The sequence below is a fragment of the Macrobrachium nipponense genome, chromosome 6 (genome assembly GCF_015104395.2).
Source record: "Macrobrachium nipponense isolate FS-2020 chromosome 6, ASM1510439v2, whole genome shotgun sequence".
In the NCBI taxonomy this organism is placed as follows: Eukaryota; Metazoa; Arthropoda; class Malacostraca; order Decapoda; family Palaemonidae; genus Macrobrachium; species Macrobrachium nipponense.
Genome location: NC_061108.1, coordinates 89,239,464 through 89,249,463, shown reverse-complemented (window position 1 = coordinate 89,249,463; position 10,000 = coordinate 89,239,464).

Sequence of the window (10,000 nt, the reverse complement as noted above, 5' to 3'; positions counted from 1 at the left end):
ACTTGTGTTGTTAGAAATCTAACGACTATTTTAAAGCCTGTTACCCGAGTGATATAATCCATTATGAAAGCTAAGTCGGCTTTCATAAGCGGCCTCTTGAATGTAAATGCTAAAATATACAGATACCTAAGCAAAACAGCTGTTGCCCTGAAAGAAACAGCTGGATGTTGAACAAGCTAGAGCAAAAAGTGAATCTCTGAATACAAGTCAGTTTGCATATTAATGCGGATTTGGTTGCATATGATTATTCATGAATAGGGAATTAGACACCAGAGATTTATTCTCGTCAACGGAACATGTACCTAAGAACCGATAGGTTTACTCTTTACAGTTTTACTTCAATTGTTATGAAAACTGTTTGAATTATGCGCGCGTTCCCTCTTAAAACAAATAAAGCGTAAAAAGCCCTATCACATGCTTTCCTATTGCATTACACTTCAAAGATAACTTTATTGTGCTGAAAACGACAGAAATAGTAATTCATAAATCATTTAGAAAATTAAAACTTTTGTTTAAGCCTATGCCACGTTTTGTTGTACTTATTAAAACAGGTTTTGAATAAAAAAATGCCATTTCATTAGAATTACTTGATGAAAGATAAGAATATAAGAATAATGGAAATTAGTTATTTTCAAAATGTTTTAATGTGAATGGTAGACAGGATGCTAAGGTACCATTGATTTTTCTTATTCCTGTCTCTTACGTACCCGTGATGTGCGCGTGTATATAATATCCGTCTGTGTTTGTATAAGTGTGTATTAGCCTCTAATACTTAGCTTCAAAGACTATAAAGCACATAATGATTTTTTTTATTCAAAAGCGAGAGAGAGAGAGCCAAATATCTCCTCTCGAGTCTTCATAGAAGTTTGATAATCGTATATCCAGAAATCTTTTCTGACAAAAAATTATTAGGTTTAGTAGCATATACAGTGATGTATGCTACTCTTTTACTAGAATTTGCATAGTGAAAGGAATTGTTTATCCTCCCTCCACATACCATGTGTTGTTGCAAAGAATGCTTCTGAATTGTTGCACTGTTGCCGTTTGCGGCTCTTAGGGAAAGCAGCGGTTGGGATGAAACAGTCACTTTTTACGCATGCACGCACATTCATATGAGTATGCACATTAAGAGTTTTCCTAGGCTGCTCCGGGTTGGTCAGCTAATATATATATATATATATATATATATATATATATATATATATATATATATATATATATATATATATATATATATACATACATACATCGAGCTACCGAGGTCGAGGTGGGTTGATACCGACTCCAAAACAATGAACACCTGAGAGCAACAGTGGCGGTGTGGTTTAAAGCTTCATTGTGCGCCCTGGTTTTGTTGGGTCCGGTGGTTCGCACCCGTGGGTCGTGAGCCAAGAAATCTCTTATCGACAAAAAATTCCCCTTCTGTTAATATTTATGAAAATGAATTAATTCTGAGGAAGGGCGAATTATATATTAAAGGACATTTGTAGCTCGATGTATGTATATGAATCACGGTAATGTGATATGACTTATATACCGGGTGTTTCGAAATCAGAGGCCCCCCTCCACAGAACAAATGGAAAGTTATGAAGTCTTCTGCTATAGCCTATCTCCAAGTACATTATCTTAAATTTCTATTAAGCTATTTTTCATTCTACATTTCTTGTATTTCCAGACTGAGTGACGGAGTTAGATACAGCCATGGCTAAAGACTCAGAGGAAATCAGATGGATTGACCGAATCCGGGCTATAACCTTCAGAGAGGCCAGGGATGCTGGCGCATCCTTCATTTCACGTTCCTGGATAGCTATATACGTTAAAAGAGATGAATCCTTTGTTAAAAGAAACTGGAACAAAAATCCATATGACTGTCATCGCGAAAACTGCGAGAATCTTGGAAGGCGTGAAGTCCTTCCTCGGAAGTCAAAACACATCATAGCTGAGGCAGTGGGTAGACCAAGAAAGTCTTTACGTAAATGTGCGCTTAAACTAGAACCAAAAAGGGAAAAGAAAAGAAGTTATAGTGCTGCACATCGTGAGTTGAAAAAAATTAGGTATTAAGCCATTTCATTTTATCAGCAAGCTCAACTCAACATCACTCGGCAACAGGGAGAAAGCCGTGCATGATTTTGTGGTTCATTTCTTAAAGATTGGGATGAAGCTGACTTTCTCCATGTTGCCGCATCAGATGAATTCTTCATTTACACACCAGGAAGCCAAATCATAAAAATGACATCATTTGGGCTGCAAAGTTGGATGATATCAGCGATGACGCGCGATATCGCCAAGTTGTGAAATTTAATTTCCTGAATGTTTGGGAATTTTTCTTTGTTTCACAGCCAAACAGTTGATGTGGATCATCAAAGAAAAAGGACAGTCACGGAATGGCGAATACTTCAGAGAAACTGTGCTTACTGGTGGAGTATTTCCTTTCCTCAAAGATCCTGAAAATGTGTTATCTGTTGAAGAAGTCACATTTTTGCATGATAAGGCACCATATTTCAATGCTCTTCAGGCACAGGAGCGGCTTCGAAACAGTGGTATCGATTTCTTCTCGTCAGGTAAATTTCCAGGTAGCTCCCCTGACCTTAATGTGTGTGAAAACATTGGTAGTATCATCAAGGATCGTGTTGAAGCTCGCACAGTGAACTATGATAGTATACCAAGCCTCGATGACCTGCAAAGAGAGATGTTAGTTTTATTTCATTTAAATAGGAAAAATGTGGTTCCTCTAGAAAAGTATAACGTCAAATAAAAGATTTATCATTTACATTCTGACTCGTGGATGAAGCTTCATAAATGAATAATTTTTTGTAAAACATCGTAGGCAGTTCGTCTGAGTGAGCAGTTTCAAATTATAACAGTGGTTCAGAAAAGAAAAAAGATTTTACGGGTCGATTAATAATTTGCAAGTGTGAGGGAATTATTTTCCATGTAATGAAAATGTGCTTTTCAGTCATAACGTTTCATTTGTTTAAAAATATATTACACAAAATTCTTTATTCTATAAAAATAAAATCAAAATATGTTCATATGCAGTTTGCATAAATATTTCTAGAATTTGTTCACACATATAATATCTGTCAACAAAGATATGAAAGATTCACTTATTTCTTACAAAGTAACTTTTACAATCACATCAAACTTGTGAATATAAATACAAAGATAAATTATGAAATTTTTTCATCCGGCAATCCATAAATATATAATAAAAAACTTCTTCGTTTTCTTCCTTGAAACTTTGGAACGTGATCACATAGGTATTTCATTTAACTTTCTAAACTCAATTCCCTTTAGTAGATGTTAGCTTTGCCGAAGCCCATTCAATTCCTTACTCAATTCTGTAGATAAAAAAAAAAAGTCGATCGTAAGAAAAACTTTATCCATTATTGCTGCATTGCGTTTAAGTTTACCCAAAATGATCGTAGGTTTCGTCAAGTCACTTTCTTCCCATGTAAAGTTTAAGCCTTGTCTGCGGAAGAACTTATTGTTACTTGGGTAAGCTATACGGGGTCAGTACCGTGTGTAATTTCCTTGTTTTTTCCTTTTTACAATGTACCAAGGATATCTTAAACTGACCTTCCTCCCAGTTAAAAGGGCTTGTTCCTATTTTTCAACAATATGAGCACCACTACTTCCTCAGTTAAGTTTTAGTCCTTATTCCTATCATCATTCTCATCATCATTAATTCATATATAAAAAGGGATAGCTCGCAGTCACAAAGAGAGCATAACTTTAAATAAATGTACAATGATTTGATATCTGTAACATTACACTTGTTTGTGTGAATAACAACGTCAAGCAAAAAAAAAAAATTTCCCATTGATGCTGTGTCATTTTTAGTGTCTTTCAAATACTGTAATTCATTCTCAGTAAAAGTTAATACTTTGGCAGCTCTATAAACTTGGGCATTCTAAAGTATTTTTCTAAAGCACCCGCTCTTGCTTCCATGATTTCCTTTTTATTTACGCCGTTATTCAAGGATCTCCTTCCTTCCTAATGATATAGAATCCAAGTACATATACACTTGTTTCATGTAATATTTTTAGTGATTTTTTTATCAGATTTCTTAGTGTACTGGAATTTTAGTGCTTTCATGAGCTACTCCACAAACATTATTTATCTCCTATGCGATATGTTTAAAATCTACAATGGTAATATATGTACATAAAAATGAAGGTAAATCTCCTTCAGTTTGAAAAGAACTCAAGTAATTACAAAGGACAAATGAATGAAAATATATCTGGCTTAAGCATAGCCTCATACAATAAGGAGGTTAAGAGGCGCAATATGTGCAGCGTAAGTGATAATGTAGTGTTTTGCATTGGCTCAGTATTTATATAATCGTGAACTGATGGTTAGAAAAAAAAATTGTCGCAGCCATGTACATATTTTAAGCGATGACTCTTTCATAAACTGTTATCCGGAAAATTAACAGAACAGTACCTGCCTTATGGGTGAGAAGAGAGGCTCATCAGCAGCACATTAAACCCTTTAGAGACAGTATAATCTTCACTTCAATCTTTAATAGACTTTCGTAACCAAAGAATATTAAAACATACTCCTTTCCAGCATTTCTTCCACCTTATCTCTTAAGCACTTTCTCGTTCTGCCTTCTCTTTTCCCCTCCAACTGCCAAATTATACACAATTTTCACATCAGTATCGTCCTCCATTTTGCTAACACGACCAACCGATTATTTTGACGACATTAATATATAGGTTCACTTCCGTTAACTTCATTTCTCACATTTTCCTCGGATTTCTTACGTAATCAGTTTTTTTATATGTCACTATAGTCGATTCATTTAAGGTGAATTCTTGTGCCTACGAGACGTTTGTATGGTGACTTCTGACTGGCTGGTACTGGGAGGTAGACCGTTCGCTCAGTGTCTCATTGTTTTCGTGTGTGGCTTAGAAAACTAGCAATATGTCTATATTTCTTCAATAATCTCACGCTCTGCTCAAGATAGGAAATATGGGGTCATACCATAGGATTCGGTATTAATTGTACAACTAAGTCATCTTTTTCTAAAATCAATCAGATAAAGCACAATGGAATTACAATTAGTAAAAGTGAAGAAAGAAGTATTTGATTTTTTATACCTGTTTTTACTTATCATCGGATTTTGCGTCATTAACGCGATCCAGATGAAATAAAATTTGTATTTTCGTACAATAAAATACACCTGAATACGCTGGTGCTTTCAGATTGTGGATGTGTGTAGTATGTGAAGAGAAAATTATGAATATGTCTTATTATGTTGCATCCGTAAATGATTAAAGTTTGATGGTATTGCCGAGAGAATGAGGTCTGCAAGGAGTCGTTGCGTTGGTCGTCTCAGCAAGAGATTTGAGTTGCCAATTAGCGATATAAGAGGTTGCAGTTTCGACAATATTTACCATGTAATATCATTACATTTTCTGTAATTAAATACACAGAATTCCCGTTATGACTGCCGAACCTTTTCAGTCCAATATCATACAGTATGTCTGGACATATCTGATAAGGAAAATAATGATAATCAGATGGATGCATCTGGTAACGTTAGCAGAGATCTAGGAAGAAAGCGGGGAATTCAATCCAGCAAAGAAGTTGAACTCTTTGAATAGACTTCGCACTCTTCAACTCAGCCTAAGCTTTAATCAGGTTGTTTCAGAATATTGTTTTCAGTTTTATTATATGAATATATTTTCAAACGAAAGAGATATGATAGACTTATCTGAGTTATATGAAATAATAATCTCAGTGAAGTAATAAACAACAAAGAATTAAAGGAGATTGACTTCCTTTCAGGCTGAGTCAAATACGGATGCAACATAATAAGACATATTCTTCAGTTTCTCTTCACATATTACACACATCTAAAATTTGAAGGCACCAGCGCATTCAGGGAGATTGTATTGTATTTATTTTATCTTGATAGCATGAATTATTAAAAATCCAATGATAAATAAAAACAGGTATAAGGAATGAAATGTTTCCTCTTCACTTTTATTCGTAATTCCCTTGTGTTTTATCTTATTGGTTTCAGGAAAAAATTATTTAGTTGTACAATTAATACCGAATCCTTTGGTATGACCAAAAATTTCCTACCTTGAGCAAAGCGTGAGATGATTGAAGAAATATAAACATATTGTTAGTTTTCTAGCCGCAGACGAAAATAATGAGACTGAGCGAGCGGCCTACCTCCCGGTACCAGCCAATCAGAGGCCGCCAAATAAACGTCTCGTAAGCACAAAAATCTACCTTAAGTGAATCGACTATAGTACTATACAAACAATTCATCTCAGAAGCTTCAACTTTTGACTTTTATTTGTATTTAGGTCTCATGTTTCATTTCCACTGAGGAAAGATGGCACGGCATTCTATTCATCCATATATATATATATATATATATATATATATATATATATATATATATATATATATATATATATATATATATATATATATATAAAACTAGCTGAAGTCACCCGGTGCTGACCTGGATTATAACACTGTCACTTATTTTTACACCCCTTCCAAAATTCGAGTGTAGCATGGATAGTCCTTTAAGTCTAGTTTTAGCCAGGTCTATGCAATGGATACTGTGAAAATATAACTACTGAATGCATTTTTATACCCAAAATTCATAATGGTCCTAATATATATGGAATCTATATAAAACCATATATATAGTATATATATATATATATATATATATATATATATATATATTATATATATATATATATATATATATATATATATATATATATATATATACATGTATACATGTATATAGTATATATATACTATATACTACCTATATATATATATATGTACATATTATGTACATATATTATATATTATATATACTATATATATATTCATATAGTATATATATATATATATATATATATATACACGCACACATGCACACACATATATGTATGTGTGTGTGTGTGTGTGTATAATGTGTGAATATATATAAATAGTCAACACCATGTGCTTCCTTCAGTAACACATTTCAAGCTGATAAAAGAGTGCTTGACGTATGATACTAACACGTAACGGAAGCCTTATTCACAATTTTTAACTTTTATTTCTATACCCATCTTGTGTCATTAATCGTCATAGGTTCCTGCTATATAGTCAGCATTTGTGTCAATCACATTATCCAGTATATATCATCGGTAAAGCTGTCAAGAGAATGTTTAACAATTTACTACAAAGGCCCCGCAAACCACAGACACATAAACATAATGAACGAAAAATTTCCATGTTGAAGACATAAAAGAATAAGGTTAATGACCATTAATATCCAGTTTTATATGATTTTCCTCCATTCATACCACCAGATACTTCACTAATTGTTCATTTAATCAGGAAATTGAATGATATCTATGTTTAGAAGATCTGGATAAATTACAATGAAATTAAGTACAGTGATCTGCTGCATGGCACAAAGATTGTCTGAGCTCAAGAAAGCAATATGGTGCAGACCACCGATTTTGATAATCTTCATACATGAATGATTCTATACTTTAAATAGATTGTTGCTACACTGGTTTCTGTGTGTATTTTTCCTTGCGATAAAAGTTTCCGAAAACTACTCTTATTGATGAAATAAACAGTATCAATCAGAATTATCGATCTGCTTTTTATGAAATTAGGGTGGTAATTATAGTTTACAATATCTCCAAACCTATAACGTTTCCACATCAAAGCAGTGTATAAATCCACATTCAAATACTTTGTGTCCTATGCATAATTATACACTTATATAGGCACACGAAGATATAGATACATACATACATTTATACATACATACATACATACATACACACACACAAATATATACAACATGTATATATATATATATATATATATATGTGTGTGTGTGTGTGTGTAAAAATGGTTATAAGGTGAAAGAATGAGTGAGGGTATTGTCATTTGTTATTAGCTTATATTTGCCAAAAATAGCCAGTTTCACTTTGCTTTTGTGTTTCTATACCACAGAGAGAGAGAGAGAGAGAGAGACGAGAGAGAGACGAGAGAGGAGACGAGAGAGAGAGAGAGAGAGAGGAGAGAGAGAGAGAGAGAGAGAGAGAAAGAGAGAGCATAATTTCTTGATCCTGTGATATCTCAGAGCCGAATTCTTTCCCTCGGCCCTTCCCTTCCTTAAAATTCCGATATACCCAGACAGGGCTCAGAAATCTTTTCGGACCAAAAATATTGGGTATTGTCGCATAAACATATCTTTCTGCTTTTTTTTTTTTTTTTTTTTTTTTGCTGGGCCTCTGCGTACTGTAAAGAAATGACAGTCCCTGCTGTATGCTTCGCCTGTTGCTGCTGAGATGCTTTCCAAATTATTTTCCGCTCTCTTGTGTGCTTATGTTAACGCTTTGATATTTTTTGCTCTCGCGTTCACACACACAGACAACACACACACACACACACACACACACACACACACATATATATATATATATATATATATATATATATATATATATATATATATATATATGTGTGTGTGTGTGTGTGTGTGTGTGTGTGTGTATGCCATTGAGTGTGGTTGAGACGGACTCAAAAAATTAGGACGATATCTCACCAAACAGCTGAGCTCTAAATACAGTGGAAAACTGATTATAGCTGAGGGCGTGTTTTTCAGCAATGAAAAGTTTCGCGGTCAAATTCTGAATACAGGCAAAATATCGTATAGCAATAAATCCTTAAAAAAGAACGACTATTTCAAAATCTCTCATTTCTAAAGAATTTAATTTGCCTTTGCAAAGTATAGGAACCAGGAAGTTCATACCATATTCTCAACGGGGGTCATTGCACCAAGGCTATTGTCAAACGCAATCTTTGACACAATTAGCTTCTAACTTAATATCGCCTTGAATGTAATTCAAAGAAATGTCTTACCTCCCATTTTGCTTTTTAAATCCATCATCAAATTTTCGAAGGTGAAGTCCACCAGTTTGGAATTAAACAGGTTTTAAATGGAGAAAAATTTGAATCTTTTTAAAGATGAGGAATTTTCTGCAAAGAATCCTCTTCAGCAGTTTCTCTGTGCTGCTTCCGGATTGGATTCCTTGACGGGTTACGCGAATGATGAATTGAGGGAGGTGGAGCATCAAATGCAGGGCAGAATGAAATGGGAAGAATTCTAGTCGGTAAAAAGACCGAGGTATTCTTTTTAGATCTGTTGGAGTTCTTCATTAATTTTCTCCCTCGTCCTCTTCTTATTGCTGTTATTAATATTTTATAATAGCATTCTTAGGACCCTGGGTGATCATATGGTTTATCTCGCAATACATTCGGGACCAATTTTGATTTTCAATGCCTGTCATTATCATGTTGCGGTTCCCGGTTATGAAACATTCCGTACACCCGAACTTTATAGAAACTTATGGACTCCATTACTCTTCGAGTTTTTCCCAATTACATTACTCGTCTGATTTCTTTTTTCTTTCGTATTTATTTAGAAGATGATTTTTTTTAATAACACATAGCTTTAAATTTGTTCTTATATTCCGATATACTACTACTACTACTACTACTACTACTACTACTACTACTACTACTACTACTACTACTAATAATAATAATAATAATAATAATAACCATCATCATCATCATTATCATTACCATTATAATAATCATCATTATCACATTCTTGCATGCTACATTTTAATTATGTGTTGATAACAAGCAAGTTTGTATTAATTCATATGGCCTGTGATTTTATGAACCATATTCCAACATATTACGCATTTTCCTCAAGTAGAGGCTGCCTTTAGACACATTGTATAACAAAAGAATTCTTCTCATGTAACAGATGACCTCAGTGATAGAGAGCATCATATAACGTTTTATTCCAAAAACTTAACGGCAGCAAGTGAGCCCCCATCTTTGTACTACTGCGCCTTGACCTTCAATGTGAAAGAATTTTATTTCACTTTCGGAGTATGACTCAGTTTCCCGGTGGAAACAAGTTGCCAGAAAG